Here is a 24,783-nt window from a genome sequence, read left to right as displayed (position 1 = left end):
TGACTCAGTGCCCAACAACAAAATTTTGGATATACTAAAGGCAGGAAGAACATGCGATCTGAAGAAACAGAATGAGCATCAGTACTGGATTCAGATATAACACAGATTTTGAAATTGTCAGATAAGCTTACAACAACTGTGATTGATATATTAAAGGTTTTATGGTATCCTAAGAATTTATTTGGTCTTTGATCCCATTCCTGGAAAAGAATTTCAAAATCCCTTGGAACTTCCTGAGTTATGGGCATGTTTGTGTTACTGGTGATCTTAATGAAATGACTCACAGTAGATGCCTAATTAGCTTCAGGATCAGGGCTGGTCACTAGAGAGACCAAACTCATGATTAGAAGGCTGGAATCGTGGGCCAGTCTGACCTCCATGAAGGAGAAAGCACTGAAGATTGAACTCAGTCACATGCCCAGTGGTTTACACAGTCATGCCTGTGTGATGACAGCCCATACGAAAACTCTGGACACTGAGTGGAGCATCCCAAATGATGAACACACTGCAGTGCACACACAATGCTACATCCAGATTCCATAGAAATGATACAAGAGCACTGAATCCCGGCCCTTCCAGAACTTTTCTTGTGTGTTTCCTTCATAATAAAACTGTATCTGTAAGAACAGCATTTTTGGGAAGCTGCACTTTTGAGCCTGGCGGTAGAACCACTGAGCTAAATCCCCAGCAGTACAGCATTTTTAATGTGTTCTGTGAATCATTGGAGTGAATTATCAAAATTGGAATGGTTGTTGGGACTTCAAAATTTATAGCTTGTCAGTCAAAAGCATAGGAAATATGGGGACTACACTTGCTGCTGGCATCTAAAGTAAGAGATAGTTTTATGGAGGGCTAAACAATTCAATTGTGAATTACAGGTGGTGCCAGATTCAAACAGCAATGAGTAGAATTGAATCAGAGCAAGAAGCAATGGAAAAAGTAGAAAACATTTAAGAACATATGTGGAACAGAAGAACTACAGTCAGTATGGTACAGAGAAACTTGTATATCATTGTTTATTGTGGCACAAATTCAAAATAGCCAAAATATGGAATCAGGCTAGATGAAAACAGATAAATGGCTGAAGAAAATATGATATGTACAAACAATGGAGTGTTATTCAGCCATAGAGGAAACAAAATTAAGTCATTTGTGGTAAATGGATGGAAATAAAGACCATCACAATAAGTGAAATAAGCCAGACTCAGAAAATAAGTACATGGATTTTTAAAAACTGGACGTGAAAGCAGGAGGGACACTACTTGACCAGAGAAAGGGAATAAAGAAGAGGAAGAAGTAGGTGTGAGGCAGGGTAATAGGGGGCTAGATATGATCAAAATATGTTATAGGCCTGTATGAAAATCCCGCAATGAAAACCAGCCTTTATAAAAACTACTATACCCTAAAATTAATACCTATAAGAAAGAACAGTTCGGTAACATAATCAAAAAGAAATAGAACCTCTAACAAACAATCAAAAGGGAACGGGAGATACAAGAAAACATTGTGGCAGAAATGAAGAATGCCTTGAAGGATGATCAGGTTAGAAAATGACTGGGGAAAAGATCAGTGAGCTGGATGATAAGTCAATCGAAACTCCCTAGGCTGAAAGACAAAGAGAAAACAAAAGAATTTAAAAAAACCCCAGAACATTCAAGAATTGTGGGACAATTACAAAAGGCATAACATGCCCATAATGGGAACTCTAGAAGAAGAGAGGAACATACAAAATAACTGAAGTAATAGTAGCTCAGAATTTTCTAAAATGAAGGACACACACCAAATCTCAGGTTCAAGAACCTTTACAACAATAAGCAAGGTAAATACAGAAAAAATTATAAGTACACGTATCAAATTCAATGGGTAAAAATCAAAAACAAAGAAAATCTTGTAAAAAGCAGGGAGATAAGACCTTACCTACGGAAAGGCAAAGGTAAGAATTACACCAGCGTTCTCAGAAATCATGTAAGCAAGAAGAGAATGCAGGAAAATATGTAAGGTGTTGAAACAAATAACCCATCCGTACAATGCTAAAATTCTTTGTATGCCAAACTTTATTTCTGACATAAAGAAAAATGTCTTTCTCAAATAACAACTGAAGAAATGTAATGCCAACAGATACTCTAGACAAGAAATGTTCCAATAAGTTCTTTAGAGATAGAAATCAAATATGACAAGAAAGAGACCAAGGAAGCAGAAAGAAGGAATTAAGGAAGGTAGAAGGAAGAAAGACAGGAGGGGGGTGGGAGAGGTGGGGAGAGGCGGACAGTAACAAGGGAAGGGAGAAAGAAAGGGCATTGGAGAGGAATAAAGAATGGTAAAATAGAACATTTTATTCTTAATCTATTAGACAACTGCTCAAAGTAATAGTAGCAACACTATATTGGGTGCATATAGTTTATGAATGAGTGGAATCGGTGACAGCAACAGTGGCACGGATGGTGAAACTTTTATAGCTTTCAATGATACAAACAGCCTGCTGCAGCACAAGTGCCATAGGTTTGCCGCCACTGGCATAGGGAGCAGTAACACGGGGGAATTGAGAATGCTCCGCTATAAGGTACCTATGTTAGCAGAGAAGCAGTATACTGTTATTTGAAACGAACAAGTGAGACTTGGTGGTCTTAGATAAGCTGTAAATATATATTGCAAACTCTATGCCAAGCACTAACATTTTTTTTAAATTTTTATTTATTTAATATTTCTTTTTGGTACTGGGGATTGAACTCTGGTCCTTGCACTTGCGCAGCAGGCGGCAAAGCCACTGAGCTAAATCCTTGCCCCACACAAACATTTTTAAAAGGTATAATTGACATGCTAAGTGAAGAGAGAAAATGTATTCATTAAAGAAACAAGGCAAGAAAAATGACAGAAGGACTGTTCTCTAGAATATATAAAGAACTGAAAAGAATCTGACCCCCCAGATTCAAAGACCCAATTCAAACATGGGCACCTGAAGGGAACAGACATTTCTCAAAGAAGTAAAAGCAGCAAACAAATATATGAAAAAATGTTCAACGTCACTCATCATTCAAGAGATGCAGATGAAAACAACACTGAGATTCCACCTCACACCACAAAGAATGGCTGCTATCAAGAAATCATCCAATCACAAACGCTGGCAGGGTTGTGGGGAGAAAGGAACCCTTCTCCACTGCTGGTGGGAGCGTAGACTGGTGCAGCCACTGTGGAAATCAGTATGGAGATACCTCAAAGAACTAGGGCTAGAGGTCCCATTTGACCCAGCTATTCCCCTGCTGGGTATCTTCCCCAAAGAATTAAAAGAATCATACCACAGTGATATATGTGACCCCATGTTCATAGCGGCACAGTTTGTAATAGCTAAAGCTTGGAGGCAGCCCAAGTGGCCATCAACTGGAACCTGGATAAAGAAAATGTGCGGGTTTTTAATAAAAGCCATAAAGAATGAAAAAGAATGAAAAACTAGAGTCATTTATAGCTAAATGGATGTATATCAAGGCCATGCTCTTAAGGGAAACAAATAGGACACACATGTGTAAATACCAAATACTTTGGCTAGTGTGAGAAACTGATAGTGTAAACAAGGGTTAAAGTGATTAAAATGGATAATGGATCATTTGAAATAGGAAAAAAGGTCCAATGACGAAGGGGTGAAGGGAGGGGAACGGGAAAGACAAAGAGGGAAAGGAAAAACTATGAGAAAAGGAAACATAAATGGAAATGATGTCTATGTAAATAGGGAAGGGTGGAGGGGGTGAAGGGCACACAGGTAACGGGGGAATAAAATAAGAACCAAGATACACCATGTACAGGTACAAACACCCAATGATAAATGGAAATGAATCGTATACCTGAAATGTACCAATAAAAGAACTTAATTACATTAACAAAGAAACAAAAGAAAAACGAGGGAAGATTTTTGAAGAAACGGAAAACTGTCATGACTCGAAAACACAAGCACGGTAGAGATTGGCTGAACTATATCAATGATTATTGTTAATCTGAATTACCTAAATATACCAATTTAAACGTAAAGACTGTCGGAGTATACTTTTGAAAAAAATTCAAGTATAGCTTTTCTAGTCTACATAAGCCCATTTGACTCAAGTGAAAGTGGAAGGATAGAGAAGGATGATATACCATGGCAACACAACCCAAGGAAATCTGAACTAGCAATATCAATTTCAGACAAAGCAGACTTCAAGAAAGAATCAGGGATAAAGAATTGTACTAGATAATGATAAATGGAGTCAGCTCTCCAAGAAAGCATAGTAAATCTTAACATATATGCACCTGAACAACTGATTCTCAAAATATGGGGGGGAAAAGACCATTAGAGCTACCAGAAGAAATAGACACATACCTTATTATAGTTGGAAACTTCAACACTCTTCAATCAGTAATTGATAGATGCAGCTGAAAGAAAAAATGGAAGCACACAGTTGAATGAAAGGCCACCATCAATTCATCGGATGTAACTGACATTTCATAAATACTTCATCCAACAAAGCAGAACACATTCTCTTGAAGCTCACAGGCAACATTTACTAAGACAGACCCCATTCTAGGCCACAGGACGGATGTTAACAAATCGTAGTTTGTTCTTGTACTACAATGAAATTAAGCTCGATATCAATAATAGAGACATAGCTAGAAAATTCCCAAAATATTTAGACTGTAACACACTTCCAAATAACATTTATCAGGAGCGTCTCAAGAAACTTTAAAATATTTTAAAGTAAATGATGAGAACACAAATTATCAAGCTATGTTGAAGGCAGCAAAACCAGCGCATAGAGGAAAATTGATAACATTGAAAGCATAGTGTTAGAAAAAAAGAAACAGTAATCTAAGCTTCCACTTCAGGAAGCTACACAAAGGAGAGCAATATAAAATGAATGCAAGGGCCAGGGATTGAGCTCAGTGGTTCCGCCACCTGCCTCACAAGTGCAAGGTCCCAAGGTTCGATCCCCGGTACCCAAATAAAGAAAGAAATAAAATGAATGCAAACAAAAGAAAAAAAAACAATAAAAATTAGTGCATAAATCAATACAACGGAAAAATAAAAAAAAAATTAAATATTGCTAAAAGCAGAATATGGTTCTTTGAAGATGAATGAAATCGATAAATCCTAACCAGGCTCATCAAGACAAAGAGAGAAAGAGGTCAATTACTAATATCACAAACAAGAGAGGACATCAATACTGAGCTCGTTGAAATGAAGAAGATAATTAACAGTATTCTGAACAACTCTATGCTGTCAGAGACCAGAGAAGCGAGGCCTAACTGGCCTCTCTGAGCACAAAGGAGAAAGGCTGCACTCAGGGTGACTCCATATTGCGGGTTCCAGGGCAAAGCTAGCACACCTAAGATTAAGTTGTTTACCAGAGTATGTACCAGTGGATATTGGAAAGCAGATGAGCCTTGTGCTACTTTGATTGCTGGTACCGGTGTTTAGGTGAATAAATGCAAGATGAGCCAGATGCTGGGGCTCCTAAGGGGCCAGAGCCCCCTGGCTGCCCAAAGTTAAACTGAGTCACGTCTCTTTGGCATTCATCCTTGCTTGCCCCCAGGTCAAGAAGAACAAAGTACCAGGTCTAGGTCCCAGTAGAAGGCTTGACTTGGCCAGTGGGGTGGGTCAGCTACACTATGTCACAAATTTCATCATTTAAATGAAATGGACCAAATCCCCGCAAGATACAATCTACAAAACATATAGGAGAAATAAAACGCCAGAAACTAGAAACAACCAAATGATATCAAAAAGTGAGCGGATGAACAAACATTCGTACATTCATACAATGGAACATCATGAAGCAATGAAAAAAGCAGTAACAGTGCTCAGGCATCCAGGCACAGGGAAGCCGGGACCAGCGCGGCCCGGAATTCACTGTCCCTGTCAGCGCAGCCGGGGTCCCAGAGAGGCCTTCGGGACAAGGAAGGAAGTGCCTGTTGCAGGACGCGGAAGGCCCCGGGCCACAGGAAGGCAGAGCGCCAGGGCGGCGAACAGCTCACTTGAGACCCGCCTGTGCCACTGCGGAGCTCAGCTCAGGCGCCCAGCGGAGCCCTCAGGGCAAGGATCCCAGCGGGGCGTCACTGTGGCCCCAGGAACAAACCATCAGGTAACCGGGATAGGGCAGGGTCCTCCTATGCAGAGGAGTCCCCAGTGCTTGATGGAGATGCTCTGCCCTCTGGGGAGCCTAGGTCCCCACCCTCGCTCTGAGCTGTGCCAGCCCAGCATTCTCTCAGTTTTCCTGGAAGCTAAACCTCTTCCAAACAAAAGTTAATCAAGAAATTTAAAGACCTGAATTGAACAAGCAAAACTTCAGGGTGTGATTTCTACGGTCACTAGGGAAGCACCAGAAACCAGATACATCACTCCTAACTGCAAGAGAAAAGGGAAAGTCAGGCATGGTGGTGCTTCCCACCAATCTCAGATCTCGGACACTGAGGCAGGAGCACCTCTGTGAGGTCGAGACCAATCTGGGCTACTGAGAAAAACCTACACACACTCTCTCTCTCTCTCTCTCTCTCTCTCTCTCTTTCTCTCTCTGAAAAAGAAAACAGTGAGGTGAATTACTTCTGAAGAAATAATGAAAAGCTTCAAGCCCACTTAGAGAAAGCAAGAGAGAGAGGAAGAGAGTATAAGGTGGTAGAAATAAGCACGAATATACGAACATATTCTCTTTATGCTGTGCATCCTCATAAAGTACTGGCAGAGCTGGGGCCCCTGGCAACCTCAGGGCCTGATCTCAGTGCAGGGCTTTGCTGCCCTCCAGTGGCCGATGGACATAAAGACCATCACAATAAGTGAAATAAGCCAGACTCAGAAAATAAGTACATGGATTTTTAAAAACTGGACGTGAAAGCAGGAGGGACACTACTTGACCAGAGAAAGGGAATAAAGAAGAGGAAGAAGTAGGTGTGAGGCAGGGTAATAGGGGGCTAGATATGATCAAAATATGTTATAGGCCTGTATGAAAATCCCGCAATGAAAACCAGCCTTTATAAAAACTACTATACCCTAAAATTAATACCTATAAGAAAGAACAGTTCGGTAACATAATCAAAAAGAAATAGAACCTCTAACAAACAATCAAAAGGGAACGGGAGATACAAGAAAACATTGTGGCAGAAATGAAGAATGCCTTGAAGGATGATCAGGTTAGAAAATGACTGGGGAAAAGATCAGTGAGCTGGATGATAAGTCAATCGAAACTCCCTAGGCTGAAAGACAAAGAGAAAACAAAAGAATTTAAAAAAACCCCAGAACATTCAAGAATTGTGGGACAATTACAAAAGGCATAACATGCCCATAATGGGAACTCTAGAAGAAGAGAGGAACATACAAAATAACTGAAGTAATAGTAGCTCAGAATTTTCTAAAATGAAGGACACACACCAAATCTCAGGTTCAAGAACCTTTACAACAATAAGCAAGGTAAATACAGAAAAAATTATAAGTACACGTATCAAATTCAATGGGTAAAAATCAAAAACAAAGAAAATCTTGTAAAAAGCAGGGAGATAAGACCTTACCTACGGAAAGGCAAAGGTAAGAATTACACCAGCGTTCTCAGAAATCATGTAAGCAAGAAGAGAATGCAGGAAAATATGTAAGGTGTTGAAACAAATAACCCATCCGTACAATGCTAAAATTCTTTGTATGCCAAACTTTATTTCTGACATAAAGAAAAATGTCTTTCTCAAATAACAACTGAAGAAATGTAATGCCAACAGATACTCTAGACAAGAAATGTTCCAATAAGTTCTTTAGAGATAGAAATCAAATATGACAAGAAAGAGACCAAGGAAGCAGAAAGAAGGAATTAAGGAAGGTAGAAGGAAGAAAGACAGGAGGGGGGTGGGAGAGGTGGGGAGAGGCGGACAGTAACAAGGGAAGGGAGAAAGAAAGGGCATTGGAGAGGAATAAAGAATGGTAAAATAGAACATTTTATTCTTAATCTATTAGACAACTGCTCAAAGTAATAGTAGCAACACTATATTGGGTGCATATAGTTTATGAATGAGTGGAATCGGTGACAGCAACAGTGGCACGGATGGTGAAACTTTTATAGCTTTCAATGATACAAACAGCCTGCTGCAGCACAAGTGCCATAGGTTTGCCGCCACTGGCATAGGGAGCAGTAACACGGGGGAATTGAGAATGCTCCGCTATAAGGTACCTATGTTAGCAGAGAAGCAGTATACTGTTATTTGAAACGAACAAGTGAGACTTGGTGGTCTTAGATAAGCTGTAAATATATATTGCAAACTCTATGCCAAGCACTAACATTTTTTTTAAATTTTTATTTATTTAATATTTCTTTTTGGTACTGGGGATTGAACTCTGGTCCTTGCACTTGCGCAGCAGGCGGCAAAGCCACTGAGCTAAATCCTTGCCCCACACAAACATTTTTAAAAGGTATAATTGACATGCTAAGTGAAGAGAGAAAATGTATTCATTAAAGAAACAAGGCAAGAAAAATGACAGAAGGACTGTTCTCTAGAATATATAAAGAACTGAAAAGAATCTGACCCCCCAGATTCAAAGACCCAATTCAAACATGGGCACCTGAAGGGAACAGACATTTCTCAAAGAAGTAAAAGCAGCAAACAAATATATGAAAAAATGTTCAACGTCACTCATCATTCAAGAGATGCAGATGAAAACAACACTGAGATTCCACCTCACACCACAAAGAATGGCTGCTATCAAGAAATCATCCAATCACAAACGCTGGCAGGGTTGTGGGGAGAAAGGAACCCTTCTCCACTGCTGGTGGGAGCGTAGACTGGTGCAGCCACTGTGGAAATCAGTATGGAGATACCTCAAAGAACTAGGGCTAGAGGTCCCATTTGACCCAGCTATTCCCCTGCTGGGTATCTTCCCCAAAGAATTAAAAGAATCATACCACAGTGATATATGTGACCCCATGTTCATAGCGGCACAGTTTGTAATAGCTAAAGCTTGGAGGCAGCCCAAGTGGCCATCAACTGGAACCTGGATAAAGAAAATGTGCGGGTTTTTAATAAAAGCCATAAAGAATGAAAAAGAATGAAAAACTAGAGTCATTTATAGCTAAATGGATGTATATCAAGGCCATGCTCTTAAGGGAAACAAATAGGACACACATGTGTAAATACCAAATACTTTGGCTAGTGTGAGAAACTGATAGTGTAAACAAGGGTTAAAGTGATTAAAATGGATAATGGATCATTTGAAATAGGAAAAAAGGTCCAATGACGAAGGGGTGAAGGGAGGGGAACGGGAAAGACAAAGAGGGAAAGGAAAAACTATGAGAAAAGGAAACATAAATGGAAATGATGTCTATGTAAATAGGGAAGGGTGGAGGGGGTGAAGGGCACACAGGTAACGGGGGAATAAAATAAGAACCAAGATACACCATGTACAGGTACAAACACCCAATGATAAATGGAAATGAATCGTATACCTGAAATGTACCAATAAAAGAACTTAATTACATTAACAAAGAAACAAAAGAAAAACGAGGGAAGATTTTTGAAGAAACGGAAAACTGTCATGACTCGAAAACACAAGCACGGTAGAGATTGGCTGAACTATATCAATGATTATTGTTAATCTGAATTACCTAAATATACCAATTTAAACGTAAAGACTGTCGGAGTATACTTTTGAAAAAAATTCAAGTATAGCTTTTCTAGTCTACATAAGCCCATTTGACTCAAGTGAAAGTGGAAGGATAGAGAAGGATGATATACCATGGCAACACAACCCAAGGAAATCTGAACTAGCAATATCAATTTCAGACAAAGCAGACTTCAAGAAAGAATCAGGGATAAAGAATTGTACTAGATAATGATAAATGGAGTCAGCTCTCCAAGAAAGCATAGTAAATCTTAACATATATGCACCTGAACAACTGATTCTCAAAATATGGGGGGGAAAAGACCATTAGAGCTACCAGAAGAAATAGACACATACCTTATTATAGTTGGAAACTTCAACACTCTTCAATCAGTAATTGATAGATGCAGCTGAAAGAAAAAATGGAAGCACACAGTTGAATGAAAGGCCACCATCAATTCATCGGATGTAACTGACATTTCATAAATACTTCATCCAACAAAGCAGAACACATTCTCTTGAAGCTCACAGGCAACATTTACTAAGACAGACCCCATTCTAGGCCACAGGACGGATGTTAACAAATCGTAGTTTGTTCTTGTACTACAATGAAATTAAGCTCGATATCAATAATAGAGACATAGCTAGAAAATTCCCAAAATATTTAGACTGTAACACACTTCCAAATAACATTTATCAGGAGCGTCTCAAGAAACTTTAAAATATTTTAAAGTAAATGATGAGAACACAAATTATCAAGCTATGTTGAAGGCAGCAAAACCAGCGCATAGAGGAAAATTGATAACATTGAAAGCATAGTGTTAGAAAAAAAGAAACAGTAATCTAAGCTTCCACTTCAGGAAGCTACACAAAGGAGAGCAATATAAAATGAATGCAAGGGCCAGGGATTGAGCTCAGTGGTTCCGCCACCTGCCTCACAAGTGCAAGGTCCCAAGGTTCGATCCCCGGTACCCAAATAAAGAAAGAAATAAAATGAATGCAAACAAAAGGAAAAAAAACAATAAAAATTAGTGCATAAATCAATACAACGGAAAAATAAAAAAAAAATTAAATATTGCTAAAAGCAGAATATGGTTCTTTGAAGATGAATGAAATCGATAAATCCTAACCAGGCTCATCAAGACAAAGAGAGAAAGAGGTCAATTACTAATATCACAAACAAGAGAGGACATCAATACTGAGCTCGTTGGAATGAAGAAGATAATTAACAGTATTCTGAACAACTCTATGCTGTCAGAGACCAGAGAAGCGAGGCCTAACTGGCCTCTCTGAGCACAAAGGAGAAAGGCTGCACTCAGGGTGACTCCATATTGCGGGTTCCAGGGCAAAGCTAGCACACCTAAGATTAAGTTGTTTACCAGAGTATGTACCAGTGGATATTGGAAAGCAGATGAACCTTGTGCTACTTTGATTGCTGGTACCGGTGTTTAGGTGAATAAATGCAAGATGAGCCAGATGCTGGGGCTCCTAAGGGGCCAGAGCCCCCTGGCTGCCCAAAGTTAAACTGAGTCACGTCTCTTTGGCATTCATCCTTGCTTGCCCCCAGGTCAAGAAGAACAAAGTACCAGGTCTAGGTCCCAGTAGAAGGCTTGACTTGGCCAGTGGGGTGGGTCAGCTACACTATGTCACAAATTTCATCATTTAAATGAAATGGACCAAATCCCCGCAAGATACAATCTACAAAACATATAGGAGAAATAAAACGCCAGAAACTAGAAACAACCAAATGATATCAAAAAGTGAGCGGATGAACAAACATTCGTACATTCATACAATGGAACATCATGAAGCAATGAAAAAAGCAGTAACAGTGCTCAGGCATCCAGGCACAGGGAAGCCGGGACCAGCGCGGCCCGGAATTCACTGTCCCTGTCAGCGCAGCCGGGGTCCCAGAGAGGCCTTCGGGACAAGGAAGGAAGTGCCTGTTGCAGGACGCGGAAGGCCCCGGGCCACAGGAAGGCAGAGCGCCAGGGCGGCGAACAGCTCACTTGAGACCCGCCTGTGCCACTGCGGAGCTCAGCTCAGGCGCCCAGCGGAGCCCTCAGGGCAAGGATCCCAGCGGGGCGTCACTGTGGCCCCAGGAACAAACCATCAGGTAACCGGGATAGGGCAGGGTCCTCCTATGCAGAGGAGTCCCCAGTGCTTGATGGAGATGCTCTGCCCTCTGGGGAGCCTAGGTCCCCACCCTCGCTCTGAGCTGTGCCAGCCCAGCATTCTCTCAGTTTTCCTGGAAGCTAAACCTCTTCCAAACAAAAGTTAATCAAGAAATTTAAAGACCTGAATTGAACAAGCAAAACTTCAGGGTGTGATTTCTACGGTCACTAGGGAAGCACCAGAAACCAGATACATCACTCCTAACTGCAAGAGAAAAGGGAAAGTCAGGCATGGTGGTGCTTCCCACCAATCTCAGATCTCGGACACTGAGGCAGGAGCACCTCTGTGAGGTCGAGACCAATCTGGGCTACTGAGAAAAACCTACACACTCACTCTCTCTCTCTCTCTCTCTCTCTCTCTCTCTCTCTCTCTCTCTCTCTCTCTTTCTCTCTCTGAAAAAGAAAACAGTGAGGTGAATTACTTCTGAAGAAATAATGAAAAGCTTCAAGCCCACTTAGAGAAAGCAAGAGAGAGAGGAAGAGAGTATAAGGTGGTAGAAATAAGCACGAATATACGAACATATTCTCTTTATGCTGTGCATCCTCATAAAGTACTGGCAGAGCTGGGGCCCCTGGCAACCTCAGGGCCTGATCTCAGTGCAGGGCTTTGCTGCCCTCCAGTGGCCGATGGACATAAAGACCATCACAATAAGTGAAATAAGCCAGACTCAGAAAATAAGTACATGGATTTTTAAAAACTGGACGTGAAAGCAGGAGGGACACTACTTGACCAGAGAAAGGGAATAAAGAAGAGGAAGAAGTAGGTGTGAGGCAGGGTAATAGGGGGCTAGATATGATCAAAATATGTTATAGGCCTGTATGAAAATCCCGCAATGAAAACCAGCCTTTATAAAAACTACTATACCCTAAAATTAATACCTATAAGAAAGAACAGTTCGGTAACATAATCAAAAAGAAATAGAACCTCTAACAAACAATCAAAAGGGAACGGGAGATACAAGAAAACATTGTGGCAGAAATGAAGAATGCCTTGAAGGATGATCAGGTTAGAAAATGACTGGGGAAAAGATCAGTGAGCTGGATGATAAGTCAATCGAAACTCCCTAGGCTGAAAGACAAAGAGAAAACAAAAGAATTTAAAAAAACCCCAGAACATTCAAGAATTGTGGGACAATTACAAAAGGCATAACATGCCCATAATGGGAACTCTAGAAGAAGAGAGGAACATACAAAATAACTGAAGTAATAGTAGCTCAGAATTTTCTAAAATGAAGGACACACACCAAATCTCAGGTTCAAGAACCTTTACAACAATAAGCAAGGTAAATACAGAAAAAATTATAAGTACACGTATCAAATTCAATGGGTAAAAATCAAAAACAAAGAAAATCTTGTAAAAAGCAGGGAGATAAGACCTTACCTACGGAAAGGCAAAGGTAAGAATTACACCAGCGTTCTCAGAAATCATGTAAGCAAGAAGAGAATGCAGGAAAATATGTAAGGTGTTGAAACAAATAACCCATCTGTACAATGCTAAAATTCTTTGTATGCCAAACTTTATTTCTGACATAAAGAAAAATGTCTTTCTCAAATAACAACTGAAGAAATGTAATGCCAACAGATATGCTAGACAAGAAATGTTCCAATAAGTTCTTTAGAGATAGAAATCAAATATGACAAGAAAGAGACCAAGGAAGCAGAAAGGAAAGAAGGAATTAAGGAAGGTAGAAGGAAGAAAGACAGGAGGGGGGTGGGAGAGGTGGGGAGAGGCGGACAGTAACAAGGGAAGGGAGAAAGAAAGGGCATTGGAGAGGAATAAAGAATGGTAAAATAGAACATTTTATTCTTAATCTATTAGACAACTGCTCAAAGTAATAGTAGCAACACTATATTGGGTGCATATAGTTTATGAATGAGTGGAATCGGTGACAGCAACAGTGGCACGGATGGTGAAACTTTTATAGCTTTCAATGATACAAACAGCCTGCTGCAGCACAAGTGCCATAGGTTTGCCGCCACTGGCATAGGGAGCAGTAACACGGGGGAATTGAGAATGCTCCGCTATAAGGTACCTATGTTAGCAGAGAAGCAGTATACTGTTATTTGAAACGAACAAGTGAGACTTGGTGGTCTTAGATAAGCTGTAAATATATATTGCAAACTCTATGCCAAGCACTAACATTTTTTTTAAATTTTTATTTATTTAATATTTCTTTTTGGTACTGGGGATTGAACTCTGGTCCTTGCACTTGCGCAGCAGGCGGCAAAGCCACTGAGCTAAATCCTTGCCCCACACAAACATTTTTAAAAGGTATAATTGACATGCTAAGTGAAGAGAGAAAATGTATTCATTAAAGAAACAAGGCAAGAAAAATGACAGAAGGACTGTTCTCTAGAATATATAAAGAACTGAAAAGAATCTGACCCCCCAGATTCAAAGACCCAATTCAAACATGGGCACCTGAAGGGAACAGACATTTCTCAAAGAAGTAAAAGCAGCAAACAAATATATGAAAAAATGTTCAACGTCACTCATCATTCAAGAGATGCAGATGAAAACAACACTGAGATTCCACCTCACACCACAAAGAATGGCTGCTATCAAGAAATCATCCAATCACAAACGCTGGCAGGGTTGTGGGGAGAAAGGAACCCTTCTCCACTGCTGGTGGGAGCGTAGACTGGTGCAGCCACTGTGGAAATCAGTATGGAGATACCTCAAAGAACTAGGGCTAGAGGTCCCATTTGACCCAGCTATTCCCCTGCTGGGTATCTTCCCCAAAGAATTAAAAGAATCATACCACAGTGATATATGTGACCCCATGTTCATAGCGGCACAGTTTGTAATAGCTAAAGCTTGGAGGCAGCCCAAGTGGCCATCAACTGGAACCTGGATAAAGAAAATGTGCGGGTTTTTAATAAAAGCCATAAAGAATGAAAAAGAATGAAAAACTAGAGTCATTTATAGCTAAATGGATGTATATCAAGGCCATGCTCTTAAGGGAAACAAATAGGACACACATGTGTAAATACCAAATACTTTGGCTAGTGTGAGAAACTGATAGTGTAAACAAGGGTTAAAGTGATTAAAATGGATAATGGATCATTTGAAATAGGAAAAAAGGTCCAATGACGAAGGGGTGAAGGGAGGGGAACGGGAAAGACAAAGAGGGAAAGGAAAAACTATGAGAAAAGGAAACATAAATGGAAATGATGTCTATGTAAATAGGGAAGGGTGGAGGGGGTGAAGGGCACACAGGTAACGGGGGAATAAAATAAGAACCAAGATACACCATGTACAGGTACAAACACCCAATGATAAATGGAAATGAATCGTATACCTGAAATGTACCAATAAAAGAACTTAATTACATTAACAAAGAAACAAAAGAAAAACGAGGGAAGATTTTTGAAGAAACGGAAAACTGTCATGACTTGAAAACACAAGCACGGTAGAGATTGGCTGAACTATATCAATGATTATTGTTAATCTGAATTACCTAAATATACCAATTTAAACGTAAAGACTGTCGGAGTATACTTTTGAAAAAAATTCAAGTATAGCTTTTCTAGTCTACATAAGCCCATTTGACTCAAGTGAAAGTGGAAGGATAGAGAAGGATGATATACCATGGCAACACAACCCAAGGAAATCTGAACTAGCAATATCAATTTCAGACAAAGCAGACTTCAAGAAAGAATCAGGGATAAAGAATTGTACTAGATAATGATAAATGGAGTCAGCTCTCCAAGAAAGCATAGTAAATCTTAACATATATGCACCTGAACAACTGATTCTCAAAATATGGGGGGGAAAAGACCATTAGAGCTACCAGAAGAAATAGACACATACCTTATTATAGTTGGAAACTTCAACACTCTTCAATCAGTAATTGATAGATGCAGCTGAAAGAAAAAATGGAAGCACACAGTTGAATGAAAGGCCACCATCAATTCATCGGATGTAACTGACATTTCATAAATACTTCATCCAACAAAGCAGAACACATTCTCTTGAAGCTCACAGGCAACATTTACTAAGACAGACCCCATTCTAGGCCACAGGACGGATGTTAACAAATCGTAGTTTGTTCTTGTACTACAATGAAATTAAGCTCGATATCAATAATAGAGACATAGCTAGAAAATTCCCAAAATATTTAGACTGTAACACACTTCCAAATAACATTTATCAGGAGCGTCTCAAGAAACTTTAAAATATTTTAAAGTAAATGATGAGAACACAAATTATCAAGCTATGTTGAAGGCAGCAAAACCAGCGCATAGAGGAAAATTGATAACATTGAAAGCATAGTGTTAGAAAAAAAGAAACAGTAATCTAAGCTTCCACTTCAGGAAGCTACACAAAGGAGAGCAATATAAAATGAATGCAAGGGCCAGGGATTGAGCTCAGTGGTTCCGCCACCTGCCTCACAAGTGCAAGGTCCCAAGGTTCGATCCCCGGTACCCAAATAAAGAAAGAAATAAAATGAATGCAAACAAAAGAAAAAAAAACAATAAAAATTAGTGCATAAATCAATACAACGGAAAAATAAAAAAAAAATTAAATATTGCTAAAAGCAGAATATGGTTCTTTGAAGATGAATGAAATCGATAAATCCTAACCAGGCTCATCAAGACAAAGAGAGAAAGAGGTCAATTACTAATATCACAAACAAGAGAGGACATCAATACTGAGCTCGTTGAAATGAAGAAGATAATTAACAGTATTCTGAACAACTCTATGCTGTCAGAGACCAGAGAAGCGAGGCCTAACTGGCCTCTCTGAGCACAAAGGAGAAAGGCTGCACTCAGGGTGACTCCATATTGCGGGTTCCAGGGCAAAGCTAGCACACCTAAGATTAAGTTGTTTACCAGAGTATGTACCAGTGGATATTGGAAAGCAGATGAGCCTTGTGCTACTTTGATTGCTTGCACCGGTGTTTAGGTGAATAAATGCAAGATGAGCCAGATGCTGGGGCTCCTAAGGGGCCAGAGCCCCCTGGCTGCCCAAAGTTAAACTGAGTCACGTCTCTTTGGCATTCATCCTTGCTTGCCCCCAGGTCAAGAAGAACAAAGTACCAGGTCTAGGTCCCAGTAGAAGGCTTGACTTGGCCAGTGGGGTGGGTCAGCTACACTATGTCACAAATTTCATCATTTAAATGAAATGGACCAAATCCCCGCAAGATACAATCTACAAAACATATAGGAGAAATAAAACGCCAGAAACTAGAAACAACCAAATGATATCAAAAAGTGAGCGCATGAACACACTTTAGTTCCTTCATACAATGGAACATCATGAAGCAATGCAAAAAGCAATAACAATTTAAAAAGAGGGGCTGGTGTGTAGTGTACTGGTAGCCTGCTTGCCTAGCATGTCCAAGGCCTTGGGTTCAATCTCCAGTACTGAATATCAGCAACAAAACAAAAGGAAATATACATGCAAAGAAGCCAGTTGTGGTGGCACATGCTGTTAACTTCAGGTACTTAGAATGATGCGGCAAGAACATCACATGTTCGAGGCCAGCTTGGGTAACTTGGTGAGATCAGATCTCAAAATAAAATTGAAAAGGGTTAAAAATGAAGTTCAGTGCTTCTTGTATTCAACTTCCTGTAAGGGGAGAAGATGCATGGAGAAGCCTTCCATACATATTCCTAAGTGAAAGTATTTGGCCTAAAACTCCTCCCTACTGTATTACTCCAACTGTATGACATCTTGAAATGGCAAAACTACAGGCACTTGGGCTAGGGAGTGAGCTTAGAGCTCAGTGGTAGAGCACTGCCTACCATGCTAGAGGACCCGTGTTCAATTCCTTGCAGTGCGAGGACATATACATATAGATGTAGATGTAGATATAGATACAGGTATACAATAAAAAGCATCAGGTGTCACCAGATTATTAGGTTATTAGGATTTGGGGCGAATGTGAGGGGAAGTGTAAATATATGAAGAACAGGGAAGTTTCAGTGTAAAGAAATTATTCCATACAATACTATTAGGATGGATATATAACATTATGCATTTGTCAAAATTCATAGAATTACACAACACAGAGTGAACCTTAACGTAAACTATAGTCTTTACTTAATAAAACATATAAAAGGGTTGGTTCCTTAACTGTATCAAATGTACCACACTAATGCAAGATGTGAATATTAAGGGAAACTGTGGAGAAGAAAATCTATGGGAACCCTGTATGATTGACTCAACTTTTCTGTAAAACTAAATTCTAAAAACCAGTCTATTAATTTAACAAAAATAGCTATCACTTTTAGATACCTTCTAAACCTACCTGCAGTAGGTAGATTTTCCTTCTTCAGTCTTCCTTATCACCCTGAGGACACAGGAAGGGAACACTACATGTTCCCTTTCATTCACGGATTTTAGTTTTGTTGTTTTTGTTTTCTCCTCTCCTGGAATGACAGGTAAGCTTCGTTAGTTTTCTGTAGTCATTATTGGCAACCACTATCTCTTCCTGTTCCCAGCCTGAACATAGTCTTGGCTAATTACTTCCATAATCTTTAATTAGTTGTTGTTTGGCACAATGAATGTCACTATTTCCTAAGCCTGAACTGTTTCCAACTCATTCCACAGTAGAGTTATAACTGTCTCAAGTGTCTGCTTGGATCTTGATCATTTTTTAGGGCAAACAATCAATATTTGTTCTTATAGAAGTACTATTTTGTCCCTAACCTACTTCTTTCAAAATGAAATGTTTATGGATATTTTCCTTCTTGCACATTTCTTCACACTGGAAACTCTCAAAACTCTTGAAAATATGGATGCTTCTCCCAGTTTTATGGTATAGAGCACAGGTTAGCCAACTTTTCTTGTAAAGGGCCTGATCATAAGTACTTCTGGTTTTGCCAACTTCTATCTCAAATGACTCACTGTGTCTTTCTATTGTGAAAGCCATCCATAGAAGTTTACACAAAGGAGTCAAATTGAGCCTCAATAGCCCTAAACAGTAAGCTGCTCTAAACGTGCTGCCTCTGAACTTCTTTCTCTCCCTGTCTCACTTTACCTACCAGTGTTTTGTGGGTCACTTCCTATGTAAACTGCCCAGGGATCTGGTATCTCAGGGTCCGTAACCCAAACTTTAAGGTAACTGCAATAGAAAGATGAAACATGCATTAACATGGTGAATAGATTTGAAACTAAGATTGATGGTGAAAGAAATTGTGAACACAAAATGAGAAGACAGATGTAAGAGTACTGAGAAAAGATAAAGCACTCCACACATATAAGGTGAGAACATTTATACTATGGTTGTCATTAGAGTCTGAACCAGAAAATTGCTGTATAAAACATTGCCAATTCAAAGCTACTCTCAATTAGGAAGGCAAGCAGTCATATGAACAATATAAAACAGATGATTGAAAAATAACAGCATCAAAGTACTATAGAAAATTTAAGCTGCATGTTTCATAGCTTTTTATAGATTTTTCTGTCAAATAAAGTTTGTAGAATAACAATGTCTCTATATAAGTTAGCCGGATAAAAAAAGGTAACATTTGCAATAGTGTTTTTGACCTATTTTGAAAGTGAGAAAAACGTTATAGAAAGAGTTGACTTTTCTTTTAAACATAACCTATCCTAATTTCCTTCCTCTTTTCCCAAACACAGTGAAACTCATTAAATTGGTGTCTATTCATGTTCATGGTTTTATGATTTTCACCCCACATCCATGGCCCTATAAGCAATACACACTGTAAGTTTTGTGATTTTAAAATTTACATAAATATGGTCACGCTGTTCAAATCATTCTGTAACTTGCTGTGATCACACAACATTACCACTGAGACCCACCCATGCTGATATATGTTTATTGAGTATACACACGTCTTTGGAGAGATCCTGCCTCTTCTATTGGATAAGTTATTTTGTGTGTCCTTTAATAAAATACATCAGGGATTCACAAGTGGAGCAATTTTGGCCAGGGCAGTGTCTGGAGCCATTTGGGGGATGTGACACTGCCATCTAATGGGTAGAGGCCAGCAAAGCTGCTAAGCTTCCCACGGTGCACAGGACTGCTCCCACATCGAAGACACATCTGGTCCAAAATGTTAACAGTGCCGAGAAAAATCCGTGGTATAAATAGAAACCATCTATTCTACATTCCTGAAGGACTCCTGAAAATGGGGAAGTAACCCAAATAGACCATTCAAGCTGAGATAGTACCCATTCTGCCTGGTGGATCATCAGAACTGTGTCTTCCATGCACTAGAGAATGTTTGCTTCTTACACATGGATTTTCAACTGTTTTATGGATAACGATTATTGCTTATTGTGGGGGTTGTGTTTATGGGCATGTGTACTGTGTGTGTGTGTATGTGTATTATGCTAGGAGAGAATACCCACAAGTTGGATCCTTTGTATTCTTCATATTAATAGGAAAATATAATTAGAATTAAACTAGATTTAAGGTAGCAAAGAGTAACCATATTTTAGGATCTCATACATGGTGTTAAAAGATAATTTTTAAATGATAAAATCATGATTCTCCAATACAAAATAAACATTTGTTAAAGATTTTACTCTTCTCATGAATTTGAAAAATGTTAAGGTATTAACCAGTTTAAAAGAGAATCCAAGGAATAGACACAAGGGCCAGGGATTTAGCTCAGTGGTTTTGCTGCCTGCTGTGCAACGCAAGGACTCAAGTTCGATCCCTGGTACCAAAAAAAAGAAAACAACAAAGAATAGACACAAATACCGTGGACTCTTGACCTACAAACTCAATCGGTTTCCAAGGACTGGTTGTAACTCAAGTTGGTTGTAAGTCAATACAGCCGAGATCTGAATTTTTCCCTGGGTACACACGATAGATAACAAAAGGCAGACTTAGGTCCATTAACCTAATTAACCCAAGTTGTTCGTATGTCAGGCCAGTCGTATCTTGAGGGTCCAATGTATAGGGGAAGAACAGTGAAATGAATGTGCAAATTGAGACAAGATTGGCTTTTCCATCATAGGAGAGAGAGACTGAGCTTCTCTCCTCTGCCAGACAGGAAATAATTTGGTGTTTATAAACAACAAATGCTTTGCATTTCTATTATCAATCATTTACAAAGTTGTAAAGCAGCTCCCAAAGAACAAGATAACCCAGTAGGGAGTAGGACTTCTTTTCCTGTAAAGGCATAAATTTAAGAATGTATAGCCCAAACTTCAGAATATATACAACCTACTATTGTGATTATCTTGTGTAAGCTGTGAAGCAAATACAGGATTTCCACTACCCCCAAGAGAATGGATGTTTCTTTTGTCAGTCATCATGGGAAGAACACATTCCAGGGCAGTAAAACAATGCCAGGCCCAGGTTGAGACAGTTTGGAGAACTTCCTTCTCTAAGGTGGGAAAAATTGGACCTCAGTCCCAAAGTAGGGAGGTACCCAGAGTTGCCTGTCTCTTGCCTCCCTGATCTGCCTCCCTACCATAGGATGGATGTGGGAATGAGGCAGGGTTTCATAGTTTCAGTTTGGATGCGTCAGTTCTAAACCTATCTAATTCTCCTGGTTGTTGTAAATTATTCTGTTTTAAGTTTCTTTTCCTTTATTTTCAAGATAAAATGGATTATTTTAGCACATTTTAGATATGAGGAATTTGGAGAAGGAATGACCTTGCTTGGAGACCATAATAGGATGACTCATCAGTGGTCATCAGGGGAAGACAGTGATATCCAGCAGCATTACTGTCCAGAAGAAAGACAAAAAGGCAGGGGTCAAAAGTGACTGGGCCTGAATATTCATTAGGCACTAACCTGGGGACATCAGAAACAGGGAAATAATTTGAGGAAGGACAGTTTTCTGCAGTTTTGCTGATTTGAGCTTACACCACGGAAGCTGGGCTTGAGTCTGAAGTATGACTTTTGCTGTCAAAGATTATTAAAGTCTGAGACTCGTGTTACTGGTTGTGGGAACATTTTATAAACAAGAAAGATTGAAAATGCAATGATAAAGGTGATAGGATAAAAGGGTGCTTTTCTTCAGTTGTAAAATTCAGTTCCTCATTTGGTCTAGAAATGGTGAACAAACTCATATGTAATAGGTAACAAGACAATCAACAGCAAGAAAAAAATCAAGATCATGATGATCCAGTCTTCCAGAGGATTTAATCACCTGCCATTGGAATTACTATGCTTAAGACACCTTCTGCAGAATTCTTTGCATAAGCCTATTAAAGACAGTTCATGAAATGTGCTTCTCATTTTGTGCCACCTATTCAGATATAGGTTTGGCTTTACACTCATAGGTCCAAGACCACAGAAATTCACTCTCTTATTTTATTTAGTAAGAATTAGTATGCTAAGCCTAAATTTTACACTTCTCAGCCTAAATGTCAAGGACAACTGTAGGTACATGATTAGCCCCCAGATGGAATTTGCATCAGAAAGGCAGCATGTCTCATAGAAAGGTCTGGAACCTTGGTCTTAAATTGCACCCTGACACCTACTAATTGAAAAATCTTGAATAATTTGAATCTCAATGGATTTTTATTTAATCTTATTAAAATGAATGGTTTAACCAGATGATTCTTTTTTATTTATTTATTTTTTTTTATTTTGGTACTGGAGATCAAACTTGGGACCTTGTGTTTGCAAGGCAGGCAGTGGAACCACTGAGCTAAATCCCTGGTCCCTAACCAGATGATTCTTATTGGTTCATCTAGCTAAAATTTCTTTGATTTTACAAAGCAGTTGTCCAGAATTCTTCCAGTTTTGCATGTGGCAGAGGAACAGATGTAACATATGGAAAGGTAAGAGCCAAGAACTCTGACTTTTTCTCCACAAAGTTACCGACTAAACATCAAAGTGTTTGTATCTGATTTTTTAAATGACTTCAATTTTTGTCTTTTGTTCTCTTTACATCCATAGCTTTTTCACATACAGAGTAAACTAGTTAAATTAAGTCAAATAATAATAAGGAAATAATTGACATCTATTAAAACTATTAAAAATCAGGAAAATACATATGCTGGAAAAGCTATAGGAAAACAGCACACACCCATGCTGATGTTACTGGCAAAACATTTTGAGGTGACATTTTGAATATACTTATCAAGTATCATAAACTTGTTTGACTTAGTAAACCCCCTAGTCCAAATTTATATTTAGGATTGCTCTATGTCTCCAATTCTAAGTTTCAACTTTAAAATTTAATATCAATTCAATAATGTTTAAAAAGGAAAAACCAAATATACTAAAATATTACTTGATACACAATAAAAGAATATGTATACCTTGGAATAAAAGAAGTATGAAAATATTAAAGGAGAAAAATCCATATACAAAAATATACTCAAAGCAGACTTAGCTTTTGTTTCTTTGCTTTTGTTGTTGTTGTTTCTTGGTACTGGTGATCGAACTCGGGTCCTTGTGCTTGCACAGCAGGTGGTGAAACCACTGAGCTAAATACCCGGCCCTCTTTGCTTTGTATTTTGAGATAGGATCTTGTGATGTAATCTAAAATGGCCTTATACTTACTATGTCGCTCAGACTGGCGCTGCACTCTCCAAAATCCTCCTGTCTCAGCCTCTTGATTCTAGGATTATACCCACCCCTCTGTGTGGCATAGAGCAGAGTTATTTATAATTTCAAAAAATAGCACTGGCATCTAGTAATAAGAAAATGAATAAATGAAACATGTAATATACAAATACAGTGGATGTAACACAGCTCTTAAAAATTCTACAAAAAAGTGAAAAAGGAGGCATAGTTCCAAATTATTGTTACAAAATCTGTAAAATGTATAAGTGCATAAAATATAGTTTTATCAACTTAGCAATATGTTCATATGGATAAAAATATTAAAAGATTTCAAACAAATGAGAAATTATGTCACTGAGATACTAGAATTGCATATACGTGTGTATTTTTAAATGTCTTTCATATAGTTAAAATGTTTCAATCACAAGTTCTTAGAAACATTCATGTTTGTATTATACATATTTAAAGTGTACAACATGATGTTTTCACCTATAGTCCACCAAAAAAATATATACATACTTCAGAAAAAAACATATAAATATTTTAATACACAATTTATTGAGACATCATGAGATTAATGTAAGTTACCTTTGGCCTCTACCATTACAAGAGGTGCTCAAAGTGGTGCCTGTGCACTTCCAGACATTTATTAGTATGGCAAACTGCTGGGTTTTAATGTTTGTAATGCTTTTAAAACATTTAAAATAGTCGTTTTGGACTTACATCCTAATTTCAATGTTATCCTCACCATCAGGACTTCTACCATGCACCGCTACTTCAAAAATTTTTATTAATCTTTCAGATATTTGTAGTGCATCTATGAGTTAATTTTATCAGAGGGAGGGAGTTTCTTATCTCTTGTATAATTAATTGAGGCTTTCATACATGACTTGATAATTATTGGTTTCCCCTTAAAAATATTACACACTATTACACACACATGCACAGTGAGAGTCTTGTGAGTTCTCTTACCCTGTGACACTCAACCAAAGCTTTATATAATTTTTCCTTTTGAATTTTTTTATTCTTTCCGAGAAACTTTGACATTTTTTAACCATTGATTTTTTTTTTTTTTTTTGGTACCAAGAATTGAACTCAGGACCTTGTGCTTGCCAGGCAGGTGTGGCACCGTTGCACTAACCCCTGGCCCCTACCTTCCAAATTTAAAACATTGGTTGCTTATACCCTGGTCCTGGATAGATTTGTCAGTTTTACTTTGGCTAGGGCTAAGTCTTTTCAAACTGACCATTTAATGTTTTCCCTCAACTTTAAAAAACTTCCATTTGTTCTGGAATCTTTTAAACATGCCAATAACCCATACACTGGATGTCTACTCTGTGGCTCTACCTGCTTTTTCTAAGCCTGCTATTACATAGTCTTGGGGAAAACCTCCCCCGCTCTGAGTCTGAACCATCCCAGTACAGCCAGCCCCTCATGTCTGCGGAAAGCTGCCCCACCTGGAGAGCGGTTCGCCATGGCAGCCGTCCTCTTCCCTCCCTTCCAACCTACAGCCAAACCAAATGAACGAACAGAAACGTGAGGAGGCAAAGCCTGCAAAGCTTGTTCA

General features: G+C 38.9%; 1 long non-coding RNA gene across 1 annotated transcript in view; it reads right to left on the bottom strand.

Moving 5' to 3' along the window:
* Positions 1-2,716: 2,716 nt before the first annotated feature.
* LOC147823218 (uncharacterized) overlaps positions 2,717-24,783 on the bottom strand; it is a 27,887-nt gene continuing 5,820 nt past the window's right edge. Inside the window, exons 2-7 of the long non-coding RNA XR_015444307.1 lie at positions 24,674-24,721; positions 23,214-23,291; positions 18,024-18,144; positions 15,581-15,633; positions 9,950-10,002; positions 2,717-4,398 (exon numbers count right to left, since the gene is read on the bottom strand). This is a non-coding gene — a long non-coding RNA (uncharacterized LOC147823218). The remainder of the gene's footprint in view (positions 4,399-9,949; positions 10,003-15,580; positions 15,634-18,023; positions 18,145-23,213; positions 23,292-24,673; positions 24,722-24,783) is intronic.

The sequence above is a fragment of the Heterocephalus glaber genome, unplaced genomic scaffold (assembly GCF_053883595.1).
Source record: "Heterocephalus glaber isolate CG9 unplaced genomic scaffold, H.glaber_assembly_v1.0 deba00001600, whole genome shotgun sequence".
Lineage (NCBI taxonomy): Eukaryota > Metazoa > Chordata > Mammalia > Rodentia > Bathyergidae > Heterocephalus > Heterocephalus glaber.
The sequence above is the reverse complement of the archived record's forward strand: the minus strand, read 5'-3'. Positions and strand labels throughout refer to the sequence as shown.